This window comes from Notolabrus celidotus, chromosome 2 (genome assembly GCF_009762535.1).
Source record: "Notolabrus celidotus isolate fNotCel1 chromosome 2, fNotCel1.pri, whole genome shotgun sequence".
Lineage (NCBI taxonomy): Eukaryota > Metazoa > Chordata > Actinopteri > Labriformes > Labridae > Notolabrus > Notolabrus celidotus.
This window is the reverse complement of record NC_048273.1, coordinates 5743018-5768050: the sequence shown is the minus strand read 5'-3', so window position 1 is coordinate 5768050 and position 25033 is coordinate 5743018. Positions and strand designations below refer to the sequence as shown.

Genomic DNA, 25033 nt, shown 5'->3' with positions numbered 1-25033 from the left:
TTAAACGCTATTTGCCACCAAACATTAAACAGAATCAAGGCGCATTTCAACCAAGAGTCCCGGGGTCTTTTAGCCCCCAGAACTACTTTACCCTGAACTAAAAGGTTCCTGTGCCCCCCCTTGTTGTCTGAGTTGAAGACCCGGGTAGATTGTGCAAATCAGGCCAGTGACGTATGGAGAAAAAAAAGTAAATGCACTACACCACCAGACCAGTAGAGGGCAGTAAAACAGACAAATGCCATTCATCACAGATGACACCATAGAAGCAGACAGACAGGCTAGTATCATTATAAGCAACACAACAGTTAGCCTGTTAGCATGAAGAGACTCAACTGGCGCTGTTTTAGATGGTGCTATATTTCATCACAGATGGATTCACTGAATCAACACGTGAGAGGAGATAAGCGCGAGTAGCAAAGATGTTTCAACTCGGCTTTAAAATCCTTTTGAACTCAAAAAGCCGTGGCAGAGATCGGCCGGTGTTTTGGTTTAAACAGTAACCCTGTTAACTGGAGACTCTCAGCCGGATGCATCCCTCATAAACGTCTTTAGATGATCATTCAATATCTGATGAGGATATTTTGAATCTAAATAAAAACTAAACTAGTTTGCATTCCCAGGAACTCCCTCTGTGTTTCAACAGCTGTGTAAACTCCACAAACACTGACACGTTCAGCTGAAGGTCTCCAGTTTACAGGGTCACTTTTGAAACTGTAACACCGGGAGAGACGCATTCACGGTGGGTTTAGAGAATACTACGGTTACAAGCTGCTAAATCAAGTGAATCACAGATGTGTGTGATGTTATTGTGGATGACCGGCGGAATAAACACACTGCGGTTAATCTACCAATCAGACACGTTCAGCATTGCAGGCACTGTCCCCCAAAAGCCCCGGGACCTTTGAAAAGTACTATCCCCCTAGCATGGGCTTTTTAGGGGGAAGATTATCTACCCCTGAACTAAATTTAGACCCTGGGTCCACTGGTCGAAACGCACGTAGTTCAGGGGTAAAGTTCCTCTGGTCGAAAAACGCCTTAAGACGATGGCATTGGCCATCCAATCATGTCGCAGAGTAAGAGGGGAGGTGGGCTTAAAGACGTTTGTTGTAAATTCAAATCAAATGATCTCAACCTGAGAAATAAGAATCTACAAACTAAAACTTCTAAAAAGTCTCACCTTACATTAAAGACCTGCTTCCTCTTAGCACTGTTAGAAATGAGGGACTCTAGAAGCTTGTCAGAGAACTACATCCAGATACAAGCTAGCAAACAGTCTTCAACTTGATTTGATATTTATCATGGTAATCATCAATATCGACTGATATGCAAAATGTTATTGTGATAACATCTTTGTCAATATCGCCCAGCTCTAATGTAAAGACAGATCATTTAAAGCACCTTCAGACACTAACTAGGAGAAACCTCTAAAGCTGCTGCAACATTCAAGAGTCTTTCAGAAAGGAATTTGTCTATGTCGTGTCACTGAGGTTATAAATACACTTGCAACAATCCCTTCATTTAACTCCAGACTTGTCATTTTCACTAGAAGAAGTGACAGATGCCCGAGGGCTTCTCTGCAGCATGTTGCAGCAGCGGGTGCTGCAGCTCAAAGAAGGAGGAATAAGAAAGCAAAGCACTGACCACAACTTTTTCAGCCATTAAAGCTCAATTAAAGTGCTGTCTCTAATAGGTATGGTGAAGTGTGCCAAATTGTCGGGTAGGAAAAGTCAGGAGAGTGCACACGGAGTCTTTCTGCTTCTTGTTCAGGGAAGGTTAAAAGCCATGCGAATTCCCAACGAGAGGCTCTGAAAGGCACAAAGGTAGACCCCAGCAGGAGACGGAGCACTGTGCTGCAGACTGCTTCTCTGGACGGGCTGCAGAAACCAAAGCTTTACGACTCCTACAACTTCACACACACAACAACTTCACACACACACACACACACCACTTTTCACGTCAGTTCAATAAGCCTGATTCATTCTCACAGATCCCAGATGAGCGCTTAATTGTATATATTGCCTTCATTCACAGCGCCTTTGTACAAAGATAATTCTAACTATTCTGCGCTTCTGTACACTTTAATATTATTTTATTTTATTCTTTTTTTGGCAAATATTTTTATTGAATTTTCCCGTTTATTTGGTGGGTACAGCAAAAGGAAATATATAATCAATACAATCAATGTCAAAAACTATTAACAAGTGAAGAAATAATAGAGGAGTGGAAAAAAGGTTTTATTTTATTCTATTTTATTTGATCTTTATTTTATCTTCATTTGATCTTTATTTTATTTGATCTTTATTTTATCTTCATTTGATCTTTATTTTATTTGATCTTTATTTTATTTGATCTTTATTTTATTTGATCTTTATTTTATTTTATTTTAATTTATTTAATTTGATCTTTACTTTATTTAATTTGATTTTATCTTCTATTATTTAATTTTGTTTTATTCTATCTTATTTTATTCAATTCTATTTTATTGTATCTTTATTTTAATTTATTTTATTTGATCTTAATTTTATTTTATCTTATCTTCTATTATTTTATTGTATTCAATTTTATTGTATTCAATTTTATTTTATTCAATTTTATTTTATTCAATTTTATTTTATTCAATTTTATTTTATTCAATTTTATTATATTTTATTTGATCCATATTTTATTTTACTTCATCCATATCTTATTTTCTTCCTTCTTCTATTAATATTTTGACTTTCTTACATTCTGTTTATTAGAGCTCTGTAATGACTGAATCTCCCTCCCCAGGATAAATAAAGTATGTCTGACTCTGACTCTGATTAACAGCATCACAGCAGCTGGTCCTGAAAGAGTTCCCTGAGTTTTAAGAGCTGCACAGAAACATGTTAAAGAAGCCTGAAGCCTCAAACACCGTCAGCCACACATCACACTGCTGACAGATCCGTCTCGAACAGGGCTCAATCAGAGGAAAACACATACAGATGTTCAATTAAAAGCAGGAGCCCACAGTCCTGGCTCGTGTTTGCACTAGCCCACATTGTTTGCAGAGCAACAACGGTTGCTAGTGGCAACACCGTCCACTCCCGTTTCCAGGAGCCTGTTGCCGAGCAACCAACAGAATACTTCCCAAACCAAACAATGCCATCCCCCCACCTGATCCCTCTATCTCACGCTAAGTAGAAACTTACAACAATAAATACTGTGTAAGCTAATCATCTCAGACACCGGGGGACGTGAGGGCAGAGTTATGTAAAGACGGACAGACTTTCTGCTGCTCCAGACTCCAGGACGGACGACAGAACGGACAGAATGAAGAGCTCTGTTTTTGTAACTACTCGCTGCGAAAAAAGGAGGAGGAATGTTTAAGTCATCAGGGACACAACAGTCTTTTCTTCGGGGCTGTTTTATGGTCCTGCCACCCGAAAAACAACACTTTCAAAAGCAGAGCTAGGCTTTCAAGTTTGGGGTTGGTCAGAGAGGAACTACAAAATAAAACCGAATAAAAGAGACCATCATATACACTTCTAAAGGACATCTGTGCCAGGAAGAGCAACAGGTTTCTCTCTGTTTAGGCTCTAACATGTCTTCTTTTTTCTCCATCATCAAATCAGTTTTTATTTTATTTTTATCTGAGTTGAAGATTAACTTACAAACAAAGACATCACAACAGTCCAGCTGTAGATCTTTACCTGACGTCTGTTCTTTGTGTTAATAATCAATCCATCCTTGTCCTCCCCCGCTCTCTGCTCCCCATGTATCGTGTCTCTCTCCAAAAATGCTCCAACATATAACTTTAAAAAAGACCACTCTGCTTTCAGATCGGGCTGCTCGCTTTAAGCTATGAAATCTTAAATTTCAGGTTCAACTGCTGCTAAGAAGATCACAATACATCCCAGGTTCTCTACTGAACCTCGTCTTTAAAGTAATGGTTTAACAACTTCAGAGATATCACTCTTGCAAATGATCATTGGCTGTAATTCATAAAGCAGGAGCATCCGCTGCTGAGGCTGTGGATCTCCTTATTGCCTCTCTTTTAAATCCACTTCTTCTTGAAAGCTGACTTTCTTTCTTTTTCTTATAGACTGTTAAACCTTCACACAAGGAATCCTGTTAGTGGGTACCCTTTCAACCCCCCTTCTTTTATTTGATCTATTTCATTTATTAAAAATAATTATTTTATCTTATTTTATTTCATTTTATTTTCACTTTTTTTAAACTTATTTTATTGTATTTCATCTTATTTTATCCTATTTAATTTCATTTTATTTTCTTATTTTATTGTATTTCATCTTTTATCTTATTTTATTTCTTCTTATTTTATCTTTTTTTCTTTTATCTTATTTCATTGTATTTTATTTTGTCTTATTTTATTGTATTTTATTTCATCTTATTTCATTGTATTTTATTGTATTTTATCTTATTGTATTTTATCTTATTGTATTTTATCTTATTTTATTGTATTTCAATATTTCATTTTATTTTATTTCATCTTATTGTAATCCTATTTTTTCTTTTTTCATTTTATCCTGTTTTATTTGATCTTTTTATTTCAAATTTATGGATGAATGTGTGGCCTTGTGTCTTGTACTTGTACTTATTCCATCTCTGTCATTATTTCATTTTATATTAATTTTTAATTTTCTATCTTATATAATAGATCTCTACCTGATATCTGTTCTATGTATTAATAAACTCAATCAATCCTTCTCCTCGTTATCAAACATCACTCTCTGGCCTCAGCATAAACATGCTGTCATGCATCACATTAAACCGATCTTCTAAAGCAGAAGGATCCTGACAGAAACACGTTTTTATTGTAGCATTACTCTACATCATGCTAGTTTTTATTTGCAGGTTTAAAAAAAGTCTCCCTCTCTCCTTTGATTTCATTAAAGCAAACCTGAAGGATCACACAGACACACACGCGCTCTCACAAAGAGAAAATTAAGATATGATAAGAGATTTCCACAACAGAGGCTGTTCTTCAAGCCTGTCTCATTAATTCATGGCTAATCCAATCAAAGCTGCTCTCAGGGTCTGCAGATGGCAGAGTTTACAGGGGGAGAGAGAGAGGGAGAGAGAGGGAGAGAGAGAGAGAGAGAGGGAGAGAGATGGAGAGAGAGAGAGAGAGAGAGAGAGAGAGAGAGATGGAGAGATAAACAGAGAGGGAGAGAGAGAGAGATGAAATAGGAGGAACTGACCACTGTCTCTGATCTAAGTGCCCCTTCCTCCTCCCCCTCCCTCCCCTCCTCCACCTCTGGTCATCTCACAACCTGTCCCCTCCGTCACCGTGTGCTCTGCCCGCCTGACAGCCACAGAGAGGGAAGATCAAACGGTTGCCATGGAGATTGTGTGGTCGCCCGTGCTCCACACGAGCAGCTTCCTCCAGTCCCCCGACACCCTACCTCCTCTAACCCTTTCCAGATTTCCACTGTCCCTCCACCAACCCACCCAAAACAACCAGTCTTCTTCTCTGACACTAAAAACCTCCAAACCATCTTAGTGAGCGTTCAAACGGGGAGAACGACGACGAGAGAGATGATCACAACTGCGAGTGTGATCAATCTATGGTCATATCATACGTGTGGGTGTCTCTGTTTCACAATTATCCGTCCAACATGTTCAAAGGCTGCCGTACTGCTAACACAAAGCATAGAAATTCAGTCCAGTCACCTCACTGCTTTGATCCACGCTTGAAAGTGAAAACAAAAGTGAGATGCTCAGAGGTTTCTTTTACTCCTTTCCCCTTTTTCTAAAAACAGAATCATTGACTGGCTCAAACAAACAAACAATCAAATAAATAAATAAGACACTTTTGTTGACATGAGTTGAACCAACCAGCTCTGATTATATACAATGACTGCATGAACCACAAAATCTAATCAAATCTTACGACAGATAATGAAAAGAATCAGTTCCTTGAGTTAAAAAAGAACTTTATGGGATCATGAAAACAGTATTTTAAAATGCTCCTCTTTTGAATTTTATATCCCCAAAGATGCTGGACGGAGATCAAGGACTTCTCATTTGTTCCATGCCATTCCAGATCATTTCATAACATGTCAACAAGCTAATGGGAGACTCAGCTTAATGTCTGACAAACAAAAAGAAGTGTAAATATAACCTCTGTGCCCGAGGCGTGATGCCGTCTCACACAGCGGCTCATTTAATCCCAACCAATCACCGACACAGAGACCTTGGAGGGAGAAAGTATCTTCATGCGTAACCAAGCGGCAACCTCCGGTCTCAAAATAGGAAGCAAATGTGGAAGTGTTCTAAACTGCAGTTCATTGAGCGTCCACTTGAGGCTGGCTGCAGAAACACCGGAAACCACATACACACCCATTCAAAGAAGACAATCTTTACAGCATTAATAAACATGTTGACAGCCTGGCACAAAAAACGGTTTCAGTCTGAAGAGCTCATTACTCTCTCTGCGCGGTGTATTTTACTACGCAACAGTTCCAAAGACATTAAGATTACGAGTTTTGCCCAAATAAGGACATGACTGACTTGACTGACAGGCGGGAAACAGTAGCTGTTGGCTAGGAGGCTAAAACCCCGCCTCTTTACCTCACACTAGCTTGACAGCAGTTAGGTTGAGTTCAGTATTTCCAATATGGCACCCGTCGACAATTGGCCTCAAAACAGCGCCTCAGGAACAGCTGGTGGCGTCACGGATACTACGTCCATTATTTATACTGTCTGTTAGATTTGTATCAGTGTTGTGTGTGGAATGTCTGATATTGTTGTGGCACTTCCTTGTTTACACACTAGGTGGCGGGTGTTATCAAGTAGGGTGTAGTACTGACAACCAGGTAAGCTAACAGCTTTTCACCGTTGTTGTCGTTGTCATGTTTACAATAGCCTGTTAATCATTCTGCAAGTTAATGTTGGATGTAAGTGCAGATTGATCGGCAGAGCTTTATTGTGCAGTGATGTATATAAACCGTTTGATGTGAGAGCACGGAGTGTGGACCAGAATGTCATTCATTCATTCGCTGAAGAGGCCAATGCGTCAACCATAGACTATAAAATATGGACGTAGTATCCGTGACGTCACCCATCTGTTTCTGAAGCGCTGCTTTGAAGCCAGTCGGCGTCGGCAGCCATATTGTTGTTGTCGAGCGATTGTGAGGTAAAGAGGCGGGCTTTGAGCCTCCTAGCTAACAGCTACAGTGTTCCCACCTGTCAATCAAGTCAGCTGTGCCTCTCATTGGAAGACTCGTAATCTAAATATCTTCAAAATTGCTGCATTAGAAAAAAAAATTCACCCCCCCTACAGTGTGTGCCGATCCAGAAATGAGCTATCCAGAGTACACTCGTCTTTTGTACCAGACTGTAAACATGTTTATTTCTGCTGTAAAGATCGTCTTCTTTTAATTGGTGTGTATGTGGTTTCTGGTACTTCCGGAGCCAGCCTCAAGCGGATCCTCGATGAACTGCAGTTTTTAGCACTTCCAGATTGGACTCAAATTTTCAGACCTGAGGTTGCCGCTTGGCATCAACTCAGTGAGCCCCTGAAAAGCCGCCTCTCAGTGGCTTATTGGGTTTTGTCTCGAGTGGCAAAAGCAAGCCACTACACAGTCTATGTGCTTAACCCAAGCCCAGACTTGCATCCCAGTAAAAATGCTCATATTTGTATTCGCTGAGTCTACCTTCCCTTGCTCACTTAAACAGGTGTGCCTCCATGCTCCAATCTACAACCTCCATCCAGACTCTTACTTCCTTGGGAAACCACATTCTGTTGAGATTACCTCAAATGCCGGCAGCACATTGCCTCGATCTTGACCGATAAACCTGAGATAAGCGGTTTGCTGCACTGGAGGAGTTTGCCTTCTTGGCAAGGATTCACTCCACAGGGACATGACACTGAGGAAGAATCAGCACACTGTACGTACAGTATGCTTTCACAGGCACACTGACACAAACAATGAGTCATCGCTTAATGCTGGAAATGTTGAGACAGATCCAAGCGCCGTGCTGAACACAGATTTAAGTATTAAATACCTCTCTGACATAAAACAGTGCTGCTGATTTCACACTGTGAAATATTAAAACAGCTTACATTCAAACTGATACTAAAGGGTTACTTTAGGCCAAGCTGCATTCCTTCTAAAGCCCCTGAGTTCAGCTTTTATATGGAAAGTGAGGGAGCTTTAGATTTGAAGTTTTCTTCTTTGAAGGTAGCAAGGTGCAGCAGCTTTCACACGCCAATGTAGAGGAGGTTATTCAGATCATTTACCATCAAGTTACCAATCACAGAGCATGAAGTAAAACATGGTGAAAAGGCTGAGATATCATCCTCTCCATAAACAAGAGACGTGCATTATGATCAGCATGATATCAGCTTCAGATAAAAGCTGTTAAAGTTAAATATCAACAACAGCTGATAAAGACATGTCTGCCAATTTGTACAGTAGAGCCTCTAAGGTGACGCAGCAATTATATGCAAGCTATGACAATTTAAGTGCCAACAACGAGCCTCAACATGTCGGCTGTATGGAGGGATTTTGGAGTATTGGAAACAGGGAGTTTCTTTGCAACGCTTGTGCAGCAGGTTAATGCGCGGAGGAGCAAAACAACACTCCCTTCACACCACCAGTTTATTCATGCATCTCTAGAATCATCATCCTGAAGGGGGTGAGAGTTTCTGAAAATAAGAATAAAACTTCAGTCATTCAGTAAAGCTTACAAATACAGCGGCGATCACTGATTCACTGCTCTAATTAACCGCCTTTTCATCATGGTGGACGATATGGGATTCTGATGCTAACCCTAGCAAGCATTACTTCTCAGTTGTAGTTTTACATGAACTTCACAGCTTCATCTTCAGTACCATAGAGAAGCTCCTCGCTAAGCTACTTCATGGACTGTATAAAATATGGACCTAGTATCCGTGACGTCACCTATGTGTTTCTGAAGCCCTGTTTTGAGGCCATATTGCTGCTGCCGAGCGATTGTGACGTAAAGAGGCGGGCTTTGAGCCTCCTCGCTAACAGCTACAGGGTTCCCGCCTGTCAATCAAGTCAGCTGTGCCTCTCATTGGAAGACTCGTAATCTTTGAAATTGCCACGTTAGAAAAAAATTCACCCCCCCTACAGTGTGTGCCGATCGAGACATGAGCTATCCAGACTACACTCGTCTTTTGAACCAGGCTGTAAACATGTTTATTTCTGCTGTAAAGATCGGCTTTTTTTAATTGGTGTGTATGTGGTTTCTGGTACTTCCGGAGCCAGCCTCAAGTGGATCCTCGATGAACTGCAGTTTTTAGCACTTCCGCATTGGACTCATATTTTTAGACCGGAGGTTGCCGCTTGAGCACCACTGCTTGATAATTGACAACATGTTTTTAAAAAAAAAATTTGTGTTGTGTTTTTGGGCATTTCTGCCTGTATACAATAGGACAGCTGAAGAGAGACAGGAAACATGGGGAGCAGAGAGTGGAGGAAGACATGCAGCACATGGTCACGGCCGGGAATCGAACCGGCGACCTCTGCAATGAGGACTATAGCCTCTGTAGTGAGGCGCTTAGACCGCTAGGCCACCAGCGCCCCGACAACATGTTTTTAGTACTACTTTTCCTTACTTATCATGTTATTTTGACTGTCACAGGTAAATTCTGGTACAGGAGAGACTAGGTGATCTTCACAATGGAAGACAGGCGACATTACATCAGAAGTATCGGCCAAAATGACTTTAACTTCCACGGAATATTGGCAAAAAGCAAATGTGCATCCCCAAACCTCATCTTAATGTGTTTATAGAGGTGTAACGATTCATCTACAACATCGATATATCGATTTATATTCCTATGATCCGACTACATGGATCTGTGCTCGGCAAGTTGGCCTTCTGGACAACATCTATCAATCTAACATCGTTTTAAAAGGTAATAAATCGATTGTGTCGATACTAGGATTGGATTTAAGCACGGCAGACTTTACATGGATGTCTTTTTTTTTTTTTGCACTTTTAATGATAAAGACTTTAAACTTTACTCAATTCAGGCTGCCTGTCTGCGAAGTCCTCGCCACATGCCAGCAGAAAACAAAACATAGCATGGCGGACGGCAGAGGAGAAGCGAGAAATTATTAAGCCACAGTCGCGGTCCAACCACCTACTAAGGCGCCATGGGATTTCACACTACGCCGACTGTCCAGGCATCTCTTGCAGCGTTCATCAAGGTAACATCAGCTCTGCAGAAGCCTCAGGCCTCGCCAGCATGTTTAGTCAGAGACTAGGACAAAACTCTGCTCGGGCAAAAAACATCACAGCAACAACAGGAATCTAGGACTGTCTAGTATCATGGTATTTATTTCACAGTCACACTGGTTCAATTTTTGGCTAAAAAGTTGCTGAATCGTTTTCAAGTCACTGAATCGTTTCAGATCAGATCGTTCTGAATGAACCAATATCGTCTTTTAATCGTATCATCATGATACGAATCGAATCTTTACACCCCTATTTGTTTATCTATTTATTACAACTGGTTTCTTTGACCCATTTGTTCCTGCAGCTCTGAACTGCCCTGCATAAAAGTTGCAGCACACTTCAGCCTGGCAACACAAATCCTTTCATGGAAATATAATTGACATACAATGCCGCTGCTAAGCTGCTCCCATCCGTCAAACAATGCCACATTAACATTTACTCTCTTTCAAAGCAAACGAGTGAGACAAGAGGATTCTCAAAGATCAGGATTAAGTTGTGCTTCAAGGAAACCCTCCATTATTGTGTTTCCACCTGTTACAATCACATCCTCTGCCATTGTTTCCCACCAACACTCCTGATTAAAGTGCTTCTGAAAAGCTGTGCTGCAGACCAAACAAATTAAATCCAAAATTACAGTCTGGAGCTCGTTCTTGGCTTATCTGGTCAAATCTCACTCCGCTGAAGTCCCAGTCGTGGTTTCTAGTAATTAGTTTGTAGCAGGTTTTCACTGACAGAAGTCCTGCTTTAAACCAAATAAACATGTCTTAACAAAATGGTCTAAACTCTGCAACAGAAAGGAAAAGTGCAGAGCGAAGGGAAGGAGGGAGGGAGGAGGGGGTGCTATCCCCTGTCTGAAAGAGAGAGGAGGGGGTCAGTCATTGTGATGCAAATGTCACTGCCTTGTCTGCTGTTTGTGGCAGGAAATTTAATTAGCAGTTGTGTAGCTGCGATACAAACAGGTGGAATGTTAAGAATGCTCCTTATGACACACACACACACACACACGGGCGCAGGAGACGGACTGAAAAACATTTCATTTCACAACGAGTTTCAACTTGTTGCCACCAGGCGAGGGCCAATCAGCGGCGGCATTTTTTCTGGTGTATGACAAGATTTGTTTTCTTTTTGTATCCTAGCAGCGATGATTTCCAAACTCTTTGTAGCTGGAAGACTTGATGTGAGAGTCACAAGGACACTTAAACTATTTTTCCTTTCAACAGATTCTTATGAAATTGTAAGAGCACATCACTTAAGGTGAAAAGCCCTTCACAAATAAATGAATTAGGAAGATTATAAAACTGAAACATTCCGTGTGTTCAAATGGCGCCATTATTTTCCACTTAACAAGCCCCACAAGGCATTCTCCTCTCAGCTCCTCTGTTTTGCTCAATGATTTCCTGACATGCTTTTGACTGGAGTTATGGGATAACCCATTAAATATGTGTTAATATCACACAATTAAAAAAAAAAAATCTAAAGCAAGGCGGTTCAGTTAACACAGTGGGAGGTTAATGCAGCTCTATACGGATATGACGAGCTGTAAACGGATGGCGGTGGTTGAGTCTGTGTCTGTATCTGTAGCAGGACACTGGATTGACAATTTCTCCCTGAGGCGAGCGCAGGCCTCATCAAGATAAGCTAAATACAGCACACACTCTGCACACTTATGAAGTAGCAAACACACACACACATATACACACACACTCACAGGACATGTGACCAAAAGCTGTGTCAGGTCAGCCCCTGCCCAACAGACCACTGCAGCTGTCCTATTGATAGCCAAACTGTACTACACACATGGGTCCATTAAAATCTCAAAATGGCACACTGGCAACGGTGGACGCCGCTAAGCACGGTCCAATAAGCAACCCGAGAGGATGGCTTAACAGTACCATGGACAAGAGGAGGTTAGATAAGATGAAGGGGCGTCGTTTTCTGTGTGAAATATCAAATCCAGACTGATTTGAGGAAAGATATCACAGAAATCATCCTCTTTTCTTCACCTCATTATTCTGATGAATAAGTCTTTCTCCAGCTGCTTCCCACTTTGTTTAAATCTCCTCTTTGTGCACCATTTCTCTGTGACCTGCCCCTGCAAGCCGAAGCTATGCACTCTCACCGCAAAGACAGAGAGATGAAAATAACCTGATTAAAAACACTGACTTTTAAAGAATAACATTTCGCCCCCTGGCCCGCTCCATCCTCTCTCTTTCCATGACTTGGGTGTATTTGTGTATCAAGTTGCCATGTAAACATAACAAAGTCACGCTCAGATTGGGGGGGCGGGGGTGGGGTTTGTGGGGGTTACACATGTTCAGTGCAGTCATCTTTTACATTTCTTTGTAGCTGCAGAGTCGTCCAACTGGGCGAAGTGAAGTTTCTGATACGTTTAACTACACTAGCTTTTAGTAAATGCACATGAACACTACATTAATGTATTATACAACCAACATCATTAAGAAAATCACACTCTTACCTGCTCTGCTGACCTCTTCTCTACTTACAAGCACATAGATATCAGCCTGCATCAACAATACATCATCTCCAGCTCTCTTCTTTAACAAGATGAATACTCTACATAAACACACTTTTCAGAGTGAGCAGAGAGGGCTTTAATTAGACACATTTTCATGCTGCAAAGATTCATCCTAATGCTTCAACAACAGTACAAATGACCGAGCGCATGACAGCTGTCCCTGAAGAGAGAGTTCATCAGAATTAATGTTCCTCAGGGGACGAAATAAGAACGAGACAAAGGGTATTAAAGGGGTGCAAACCTTCCACAGACATGCTGTTAAACTAATGAAAGGAGGAATCAGAAATTACACGGGGTCTACCTTTCTTTCCCTGGTTTCTCATTATTGCTAAAGCACAAATTACACCTATAACTCTGACATAAAGGTCAAACAGCAACCCTAATGAGAGCTGCCACTTGAACAACACAGCAGTGGCACTGAAAGTCCAACTAGGATCAGTGGTGGACAGTATCTGTACTTTACTTGAGTATTATTTTTCTGAGGGAACTTATTACTTTTACTCCACTACATTTCTATCAGTGCTGTAGTTACTCACTACTTTAGCTTTGAAGTCAGCTCATAAATTTACGTCTCTTTTCTGAAATCTGATCCCTAAGTCATAGAAAGGTGTTTGTGTAGTTCTGTTTGTCTCAGTGCTTTAGTCGTACCTGTATATCGTGCGTCTCCACGGTTGAACATGGAGCAAACAGAGCATCACTCAGATCAGGCAGTTCATGTAGAGGTGGTAATGATGGCTATAATTCTCCACCTGAGCACCCATGGCCATATCTTCAACCAGTGTTAGAGGTTTTTGAAATGATGAATGATACATATCATTTGAAATATTAACCCTGTTCCTCACTCTGCCCAAATATACAAAAAAATCACTGTCCAACCTGAGAAAGCGTGTTGAGCTACGTAACATTTGTTTCATTTCAGATCAACATTTCAAAGTTTTTTGTGCCTGGAGTGACTTCGTTGCTGTTTTTATTCCATGGTATAGAGATTTCAAGTAATGGTTTCTAAATAAACATATTGTAACCAAATGTACTCCTATGTATCCTGCACTCCTGCTTTGTAAAAATACAAAGTTTAGAGATTTTTTAAGAAGTACTTTGAACACTTCAGTATTTTTAAAAGCAAGTACTTCAGTACTTTAACTCAAGTAATAATCTGACTGAACAACTTTCACTTGTATTGGAGTAATATTTGACCTGGAGTATCTATACTTTGCTGTTACTTTTGTCCACCACTCACTAGGATGCACAAACATTTACTTTAAATCCTCCATCTCTCACACAAGACTGTAATAGCATAACCTTTATATTGTCCATGTCAGGTGTACAATGAAATTAGAAGCGCTGCTCCTGAAGGTGCATGTTATAAATACAAATAAAATAAAAACAGGTATAAAAGACAAGAAAAATATAGAAAAATATAAAACAAATGTCAAATATATACAGTACGGTCAGGAGAAGAGGTATTTGGGTTTAAGGGTTTAAAAACAAAACTCAGAAGAATAAGAGAACCGTCATAGCACCATCTAGCTGTAACATATCCAGCTATTCAAGTTGGGTCTGAATATCAAAAATAGCACAAGTTTGTAGAGAATATACTTCATTTTTCTTAAAAAACAAACCTTTTACTTTGAGGTTGGTGAATCTTGATAAATTACGACAATAAAAAGGGGTCAGTAAATGCATCACGTTCGGCAACGTTGCAACAGAGTTACGTCGCCTGTTTAAGTTTGTATTTAAGCTCGATTTGGGGGATTTTAAACGCCTTTTAAGAGAAATTACACAAGATAAAGTCAACCCGAAGAGTCTGGTAAGTGTCTGTGAAAATGAAAGTGACCCTCCCTCTGAGTTTAACAGTTCGAGCAGCAGTAATAACGCTGCTAAAGCTAGCTTAGCTTCAGTCCCACCTGTTTAGACGCGTTCATGAGCAGCAGACTCTGTAAAATGAAGTTTCCCTGCACTGAGGAGAGCTGCTGTAAACAAAGCAAACACATAAAGGTGAACTCACAGCTGAAGTCATCTCTACTGCTTGCTCGAGTTAGCATTAGCTGTAGCTCGACTGATCCATCCTGCTGAGCTGAGGACGAGCTGCAGCCACTAACACAACGCAGCAACAAGTGAGAGCTGCTGTCGGGTTGATTATGAGCAGAAACCGGGAGTTCAAAGTGTGAGAAAGAGAAGGAAAAAGAAGATATAGAAGTAGAAATCACGCCTCGAGCTGACGTGAGAGCAACAAACTGATGGCAGGAGTAATAAAAGAGAGAGATCCGCTCTCACAAAGAAGGGAAAGTTCTGTTGTTGACAATAAACCAAAAACAAACCTTCCCAGGATTCATTCTCCTCCTCACTCTGAACCCTAACTCTGTCTTTAAATGTATATTCACCTGTGGTTGTATAAAGTTCTCTCCTCTCCTCGGTCACTTCCAGATGCTGCTGCTGCTGCTGTTGCTGAGTGTTGCGCCCGTTGGTAAGTAACTGTATCCACGGCTACAGTCACTATGGCGCGAGGGGGTCTCGAGGCAACTGTTGCTACCCTCGAATGGCTACGTCAGGGCCGTCACTATACAAGGGGGAGGAGCCAGAGGGACAGGAAGTACCACCCCATAAAAAAAGGCTGTAATTAAGAGGTGATCCACTAGGGGGCCGTGTTGGTCAACATCAGTATTTTAAATAACTAAAGGCCTTCTTGTAATATTATATTTAATCCATGATGCTAGATTTATTTATTTTTATTTATTATTTTTTATATTATTATTATTCTTTTGTTAATAGTTTTATTTTATTAAATCCCTGTTTTCATTTTGTTTTAATATTTTCAATTGTTTAATTGTTTTAATTGTTTTAAGTAGGTTCTCTTTTACTTTTTTACTCAGCTGTTGTTTTAAGTTCTTGTTCTTAAATTCTGTATTTCTGGCTAGTTAAATATGTCTCCATGTCTTGATTTGTTACTTGTTATAGTAAGACAGTTCCTGTTATTACACTAGTGTGTCTACACTGTTCTAACAAGAATATACGGTGTCAGACCTAATAAACTTTTTTGGACAGTTATGAAAATTTCCTTTATAAATCAACTTTATGATTATTTGTGTTATTATTATTATTATTATGAGTAGTAGTAGTCAACAGGTACATCAGTATCTTCTTCTAAATCATGAAAGGCCGTCTTGTAATATATTTTGTTTCATCCATGATGCTATATTTATTTTTATTTATTTTATTTATATATTTTTGTTAAGATTTTATTTGATTAAATCATTGTGTGTATTTATTGTGTAATTAACTTTTTTGGACTGTTATAAAAACATCCTATATAAATAAACTTTATTATTTTTAGTGTTATTATCATTATAAGTCAAATGGTCCATCAGTATCTTCTTATTAAATCACGAAAGGCCTTCTTGTGATATTATGTTTCATCCATGATGTTATATTTATTCTAAATTTATTTTTGTTCATTGTGTAATTTTATTAAATCCCTGTTTGTATGTTTTTTAATATATATTTTTAATTGTTTAATTGTTTCAAGTAGGTTCTCTTTTACTTTTCAATTGTCTGTTGTTTAAGTTGTCCTTCTTAAATTCTGTATGTCTTGCTAGTTAAATATGTTTTGTTGTAATTTATTTTTGTTAAAAGTCTTATTTTATTCAATCCCTGTTTTTATTTATTTTTTACTGTTTTAAATTGTTTTAAATTGTTTTAATTGTTTTAAGTAGGTTCTCTTTTACTCAGCTGTTTTTCTTAAATTCCGGATGTCTTGCAAATTCAATATATCTCCATGTCTTGATTTGTTCATTATTATAGTAAGAAAGTTCTTGTTATTGGACTAGTGTGTCCACACTGGTCTAGTAACAAGAACTGTCTTACTATCTTATACGGTGTGAGAGTTAATGAACTTTTTTGGACTGTTATAAAAATGTATTATCATTTGTATTATTATTGTCATTATTATTATTATTATCAAAACTGTTTACTGCTGTCTCTATTCCTGCTCTTTCACAGTCTGATGGCCACAAAGAGGAGGAACTTTCCTTATCATTTAATCCACTATCTTGGTGTTATCAAAGTCTGAAAGTGTGCTGCTGAAACACCCCAAGGCAGTGTAATGGCTGTGAAGCATTCCTTAAACAAACATTCTTTTAACACACACTGTATAACAAACAGGAGGGGGAAATGTGCTTATACAACTACATATTAAAGGTATTATGAAAACAGTATTTATTACATTAATACAAAAAGTACAAAGGAATACATAATGAATGTGTGTGGGAAGTAGGTGTTTTTGTACCTTTAATGCATAGAGGTCTACTCATACAGAATGAAAACATAATGTGGAATATATACTGTATTTGAATGGGTGGACTATTAGATATCTTTGTTCACATAAAGAGGGTGTTTATGTGCTGTAAATGCAAACATGTCCACAATGAATTCAGATAGTGTTAAGGGATATTTATTAAGACATTTCAGTGATATAACATTGGATGTCTTCAATAGAGTTAAAAAATACTCACGTCTTTGTATCTGTCTTTTTTGTTTTACTACATATGTATGTATATATTTATCACATGAATAAAACAGAATAAGAAACAGTCCTGTTACATCTACTACATCGTTTTGTTCTTCTGCAGAAGTGCAACTCGTCTCGTCTTCCTGCATTTCAGATCTTCAGCACATGATGGCGACATATGTCCATGCTGAGAAACAAGATGGTCTCAGGAGGTCAGATGAGAGGATTACATTACCAGGTTTTTTCTAAAAGCAGAAGTCACGTCCTTCACTCAGATATAGATACATGTCAAAACAAAACCGAGACTGAATGTGCTTTCCTTTTATCTATTTATTGATTTTACAATGCAGAGAAAGGACGTAACATTGGTCTGTTTAAATACAGAATTATGATTACATCACGGGCAAACAGTACACTGAGGTAAAAACTCGCCAGACGTCTGAGAATGTACAGACTTTCAGTGTTCTTATCAATCTTTTATTTTAAGTGCTGCAGAAAAATAAAGATGATAATACACATGCTGTTTTTGAGTATATATTGTGATACGTTTTGTGGTGTTAGAGTGAGTTTTACAGAAGATTCATATATTATAATAATACTTATACTTTCTTTGGAAACATGGAGGGTGACATCTCCATAAAAAACACAGGATTTGTGGTTTATACAAATCTGCATCTTGATATTTAACAGCATTTAGCTTGATCAAGGGTTTAGCTGATTTAGCAGCAAAACACTTCAAGACTACCTTGTTGAGTTATTAAAGAGACACCTCAGCTTTACACACGGAGGTCTGTTTACTTACCACACGTGTGCCACTCAGTCTGAGGTAATAGTTATATAATGTTTCCCGAGGCCTTGAACAGAACATGCCAAATTTTGATGAATCGCTCAATAAGTCAGCTTGGTCTTTAGACTTAGATCTTTAAACAGAGTGGGTGAATTACACACTGCAGATTAGGGAAGTCTGATGAAAGAGGTTACTGGGCTCAATTATGAAATTGTAGAATCAGGGCTTTTTGGAGTTTGACCTGGGCTGCGGAGGACAAACCAGGTGGGTATCTTTGCCAAATTGCTTTAAAAGTCTGTGTCCTATCACTCATGCTAGATACTACACTATTATAGTATCTAGTATTCCAGGAAAATGAAACCTTTAGTTTGAGCTATCAATGTAGACATACAGAAATGTGAATAAAGAAAAGATGGAGGGTAAAGAAGAAGAAAGAAATCTATGAGGCTTCACAGTGAAGTTTCCCACATACTTTGTTTAAAGCCTTGCAAGTCATAGAATCAAGTTATTCCAGTTATTCAACAAGTGACATTAAATACATTGAAGTTAAAACATTCAACAGATTCTTATGTTCAAGCAGCACAAATGTTTCTGTGCATCCCATAGTTACATGTGCACACTTGAAGTGATTGTGTCCTGTAAGCAGTGGTGGACAGTTAGAAGATAATTTTATGTGAGTACCGTACTTAAGAACATTTTATATTTTTAAAATATCAAACTTTTGACTCCTCTACATTTCTATCAGTGCTCTAGTTACTCACTTCTTTTGCTTTGAAGTTAGCTGATGAATTTTCTTTTCTGAAATCAGACCCCAAAGACTGTGAACTGTTTGTGTACTTGTGTTTGGTTTGTCTAAATCTAACAAACTGGTTTTAATCCAGATGAACATTTGAAACTTGTTGTCTGTGCTTGTAGTAACTTAGTTTATATTTCATGGTATACTTTTTAGATATGAAATAATGTTTTCTAGATAAACAGAACGTAGCAGAATGTACACCCATGCATTCATGACTGCACTCGTGCTTTGTTAAAATACATTGTGAGACTTTGAACACTTCAGTATTTTTAAAGGGAAGTACTCCAGAACTTAAACTCAAGTAACAATTTGACTGAACAACTTTCACTTCTGTTGGAGTAATGTTTGACCAGGAGGATTTATACTTTGACTTAAGTAATGAAGCTGTCTACTTTGTCCACCACTGGCTGTGAGAATATAAAATATTTTGGAAAGCTTGTGGACATATCACATCTTTAACAAAAGGCACAAAATGTACAATTTTATAGTTAAGGAAAATGTTGCCTGGTAAAATCCTTGAATATATTGAATATACCTTTAACCCTCCTGTTATGTTTGTTTCTTAGGGACAGCAATAATGTTCCTGGGTCAACTTGACCAGGACATATTTAATGATCCAAAAGTGTCCGAACCCAAAACAATCCCAATGAACATTTTTTAATCTCATTATTAACTCCATTACTGACCATTTAAATCAATATTTAGTGCAATTGTGTTCTTTAATTCACACAGAGATCATGGTTCAATGAGGATAACTCACTCGTTTTCATGAAAATTCATGTTCAAACTTTTTTTAATGTACATTGAAAAGCCCTAAACATAAATACAATAGATTTACATGACTTAGATTTGTGTCTGTTTTATTCTATTTTACATTTTTGAATTCATTTTTTTTATGTAGTGCAAATGTACATATTGCAAATGTGTGAATTGAGCCATTTTCATTGTATATGTTATTAATACTAATTAAGCCAAGCAGAAGAAGAAGTTTCAATAGTTTTGACTTCTTTATTTTTTACTTTTGAACATTAAAATGGGTCAATTTGACCCGCAACATAACAGGAGGGTTAAATAACAAAATACTTTTTGTTAACAAACTAGGTCAAGTGCCTTTTATATTAGCATGTTTAAAAAACAGTGCAATGAATAGGGGAAAATAATGGAAATCTGCTCCACTAGAGGTTTCTATGACCAAAGGAAGGTATGATAGTGGGCCTGCCTTTAGGACAATATTGTAATTATTTAGATACATATCTATTTATTCAATATATAAATATGTGTGTGTGTGTGTGTGTGTGTGTGTGTGTGTGTGTGTGTGTGTGTGTGTGTGTGTGTGTCAGTCAGGTGACGGTGTGTAAAGGTGTAAAGCTGTAAAACTGACGGATGTCACAGGGCAGAAGTTAAACCTGACTCTGACCCTCAGTCAGGGAAGTCGGTATTCACACGGTGCTCCTCATTCACTGAACATCCAGACGTCTTTCAACACAAACACAGCCTCCAGGTGAGTCACGACACTTCTGATTGATTGATTAGACTGGTTGGTTGGTTATTCCAGTATCTACTATCGATGTGTACTTGTATGTGGGTGAACTGGTCTGGCTTATCAGTGCACCTGTTGGGGCTGATTTTAAGAAGCAGACAGCAGAGCCTCTTTTTAATAAATTAAATCATCACATAAGTTTCTAACTAGATTTCCACCGTGGGATTTTATTTTTGTCTCTTTGCCTCAGTTGTTTAAAATCAGTTTGAAAACTTTGCATTAACATCTCAAACACACCTGTAGCATCGCTAGCTCAGGTGTATCCAGGGGTAACTGTTAATTAGCATTTGCTCCATTAGCTTCTTCAACCTGCTTGATTTGTGAATATATCTCAACCATGATCTCAACATTTCAAACAGAACATTAAGTGATGATAATTTCCTGTCTGTAATCGATGCTAAACGGCTTTGTGTTTCTGTACATCGTTACATTTAAGCATCACGTATGCTAGCATGAAAGAACAGCATATCCCATGAGCCTTAGCGAGTGACCTCTGACCCTTAGACGCCGACTGGATGCTAGGAAACGTTTGTTTACTTTATATTGTTTACTTTATTATAAAAATTAACGTTTCCCTGTCGGTAATTTTAATTTACTTCGATGTAATATATTGTATTTATTTATATTACTATTTTAGAGTTCAGAAGTTTACACTTAAAGCATATAATCACTAAATTGTGAATTATTGCCATCTCAGAGGTCTGTCTGTGCTCAGCTGAGATGTGGTCTCCTTCCTCTGGCATTAGAAACAGGTCGCTTCCACTCTGTTCCAGAGGAGGAGAGGAAGTGTTCCTTGTGGGATCTGGAGGAAGTTGAAAATGAAATGCACTTTTTATTCTACTGTCCATCATATCATGATCTCAGGTGCCTCCTTTTCAACAAAATATCAGAAAACTGTCCATATTTGTTTTCCATGTCTGATGAAGATAGATTTTTTCTAACGTGGCAATTTCAAGATATATTAAGATTACGAGTCTTCCTTTTTTTTTTTTTTTTTTTTTTTTTCTTCTCTTGTCTGCATATATATTTCTGGTTTGTGTCATGTTTGTCACAAACTGTCAAATATTAATGCAATTTATTCTTGCAGCAAAAGAAAAGAAAGAAAACCTTTTTCTTCTGTGCTTGTGACTGTGTGCATGCAACCATCACCATTCCTCTTAGAACTCTGGCCTATCTTTTATTGACAGCTAATATCATGTTCTGTAAAAGAGGGCGTTCACACCTAGGTGGGCCAAAAAAAATAAAAAAAAATAAGAGAAAGTGAAAGAAAGATTACATAAGGATATACAAAGGGACAGGGAAAGAGAAGGAGAGAGAGACCTAAAACACTTAGATGGAGAGGGACCATCTCACCATGACTCCAAAAACTCCGTGGGGTGATACTAATGATTAAGCAACCCTTAGGGCAGAATGGCAGGATGGGATTTGATTGGTTTCATAATTTGGCTCCTGATGGCAGGGATTGGTTGTTTTTTTCCCAGGTTTACTCCGGCTGTAGATAGCAGCTTTTTCCCCCCTCTTTTTTAAGAACACATTATGTATTGATTGCCATCGGGACATAAAGATCATTTTAACCAGTATAAAAAAAAAACTGTTTCTAAATCTGACTACCAAACCCAACTTTAAGTGCTATTTTTTCTAGTAAAGTTTTATTTTCCTCCTGGAATTTAAGTCACAATTAACACATTACACCTGGACAGTTTTACCTTTTGCAGACAATAGCATTATTTTAATTGAATGACTTAGGGGTTAACAATGTAGCTGAATATTTGATCATGTCCTGTAGTGGATAATAAAGCAATACTCAAATCTTTCTCCTCCGTGAAGGAAGAAACACCAAATGACAGAATGTTTTTTGTTTTTGTAAGTAAAACAGTTATTTCAAAATTCTATAAGTTAAAATAAAAAAAGGTTTTAGCATGTTTAGCATCTAAATAAGCCCAATCAACCAACAATAAGAATGGTAGTTTTTCTCAAGGCCCCTTCCATTGTATTATTGCACTATGATTATTTATGCATCAACTCAATATTAACGATGCATCTGGTAATTTTGATAAATACATATGAGCCATTTCTTATTTATTGAACAATATAATAATGTAATTAATTAATTTCAATGGAGAAGCTGGGTATAAAGTATGATTTTGTAGAGGTAGTAAAACATGTATTTACTTCACCTACTTAACTTCAGTGCAGTTATCCCTGAATCAAACTTGAGCAAAGTGCTTGAATAAACACCTCTCAGTAGCGTCTCAGCAGAGAGTGGGATGAGAGAGGATGTCAGTGACCGACAGTAACCTCAGTGAGATGTGCATCAGCAGTTAACACATCCTGCAGCGTTTCAGCATGAGAGCATGTGAGCATGCGCAGAGCCAGTCATGTGACCCTGTGGTGTGGTGGCTCTGTGTTTTCGTCTCTCCTGTTTATTGGCTGAGGCTGATCTTACTATAGGATGGTGATGGCACACATTTTATGAAGTCACGCGAGCATCTTCACACGTGCACTATTTTTAGACTGATGTTAAAAAGTGAGTTATATAAAATAGAAATAAAATCACCAAATATGGGGAATGTATTAAAGTAATGTGTGCATGCACTGACACTGAATATATCTTCACCTTGTCACTGAGAGCTGCAAACAACTGGATTACTGTCTTGTAAGATAAAACATTAGACGTTAGTTTTTATATTGAAACAGTCAGGCTCAGTTCATACTGTGTCCTCTGTGTTGTAGAGTTCATGCAGACAGGATGTGCAGCTTCTGCTTCCTCTTCGTGACCTTTTGCACCTTGCTGGTGGGAGTTTATGAGAAATTACATAGAGGAAGTTCCTCCACATATACTCTTCTCTTTTTTTAACTCTTGTTGCTGCTTGAGTACACAATTATTTTTCCATGTGTATCAACAGTAAACTCTTGTTCAAAGTTAGCCACAGTTTTCAAGTATATCCTCATAGCATGGAATCATAACCAACACTTCCTCCTCAAAGGTAGGCACGTTTTCAAGAGTTCATGACCTGGGTTTACACCTCCTATTGTATCAGTTGTACGCTGTTTGCTTACTGCAAACAATGTTGTGATGGGCAGTTCTTAAATTTGCTCTCTCCCTGCTCTTGCTTCCTCTCTGGAGTTGCTGGCTTTGTTTTAGCACCCAGTATATCGGGTCATAGCTGAAAGGAACTAGAAATACAGGATCGTCTTGTCGAGCTGTGTAATTGGGCTGAAGGCTTTGATTTTTACTGTGAGGGCTAAAATTAGCCTTCAAAACAATGTTGCAGTAACCCACAGTATTCAATATGTAGTCACTAAGTCACATTCTTTTATGTTCATTTAATCGTGCCGGATTAGCTTATTTTGATTCTACACTTCAGCATCCATGATACAAAACCTGCTGAGGTGGAGCTCTGAAACCTCTCTATGCAGACTGTTTCATATAAAGGAGCAGGGTTTCATTACGGATGCAACAATGCTGTGATCTTTAGTATCAAAGGAGACCTCAAAATGATCCAGCTTAATGTCATTTTGCCAATTCTTTTTATTGAGTGAAATTCAATGACATTGTAATTTTACATTTTTACATTTTTCATTTAAATGCAGAAAAGAAAAACACAACAATAATGCTGGGAATACGACACTCCTAACAGGAGAAACAAGGTGCATACATGTGCATAATTATATACCTGTAGTTCAGAATCACCTGCACATTTAAAATACAAATACACCAGTCACAGAACTCAAAAAGAAAAATCACCCCTTCCTCCCCAGCCTAGCTCAGCAGCAGAAATTAACACGTGTACACAAATGTGGGAGTACAGCAATGTTGAAAGAAAATAAGACACCTCTCAGTCCGGCAGAGTCTGCAGATCTCTAACATGTGAAAGAAAAGGTTGCCATTTGTGAAAGAACTTGTCTGTGTTTGTGATGATTTCAAGTTTTAAAAAAGGAGACTGTATCCTGCAACCACTGTGCAACAGATGGAGGGTTGAGCTTAATGTCATTAAAGACAATAAATGCAGTAATTCCTCAATTTAGCAAAGCTTAAACCTTACAATGTTTCCCCTGGAAACTCACCTCAAAACACCAAAAGCAGTGTCTATTTTCCTGATCAACTACCTGAACATGTATTTTGTATTCTTGAAGTATTTTGGTGACTTTATATAGCAGTGTTTTTCTGTAAAGTCTTATCGCTCGGGAGCTTCAGCCGTGATAGTTAGAGTGATACGTAGCATGATTCACGTGTGAGCTGTAGAGCAGAGGAAGTATCAGTGAATGGAAACACTGGAGTACAGCATGAATTCAAATGTAAAGTGCTTAGCCTGATCCATTATAATAGCTGTTTTGGGTCTCAGCAGATGTGTGTCTAACATGAGTCTGGTCCTGCTGGAGGTTTCTGCCTGTTAAAGGAAGTTTGTCCTTGCCACTGTAACTTGCTAAATGCTGCTAAGTGCTCTGCTCATGGTGGATTAAGATGAGATCAGACTGAGTCCTGTCTGTAAGAAGGGACTGGATCTTATCCTGTCTTGATGTTGAGTCTTTGTTAATAATAGAACATAGAGTACGGTCTAGACCTGCTCTGTTTGGAGAAGCGTCTTGAGATAACGTTTGTTGTGATTTGGTGCTAAATAAAGATTGATAGTTTTACGTTGTTGTTGTTGTTGTTGTTGTCGTCATGTTCT

General features: G+C 38.4%; 1 protein-coding gene and 1 long non-coding RNA gene across 4 annotated transcripts in view; both read left to right on the top strand.

Annotated features, from left to right (window-relative positions):
* Positions 1-14424: 14424 nt before the first annotated feature.
* Positions 14425-17755, top strand: LOC117832816. Of its 2 annotated transcripts, XR_004635264.1 has the most exons (4): positions 14425-14540; positions 15158-15197; positions 16730-16927; positions 17392-17755. It is a non-coding gene; the product is annotated as an uncharacterized LOC117832816 (long non-coding RNA). The 2 variants fall into 2 exon arrangements; XR_004635263.1 differs by lacking the exon at positions 17392-17755 and having other exon boundaries at positions 16730-17351.
* A 2410-nt stretch (positions 17756-20165) lies between these two features.
* acsbg2 (acyl-CoA synthetase bubblegum family member 2) overlaps positions 20166-25033 on the top strand; it is a 31472-nt gene continuing 26604 nt past the window's right edge. Inside the window, exon 1 of one of the 2 annotated variants that reach the window (XM_034705222.1) lies at positions 20166-20321. The gene's annotated coding sequence lies outside the window, so the exon portion shown is untranslated. Of the gene's footprint in view, positions 20322-23204; positions 23348-25033 lie in introns of those variants that run through there. The other variant, XM_034705227.1, reaches the window with a different exon arrangement.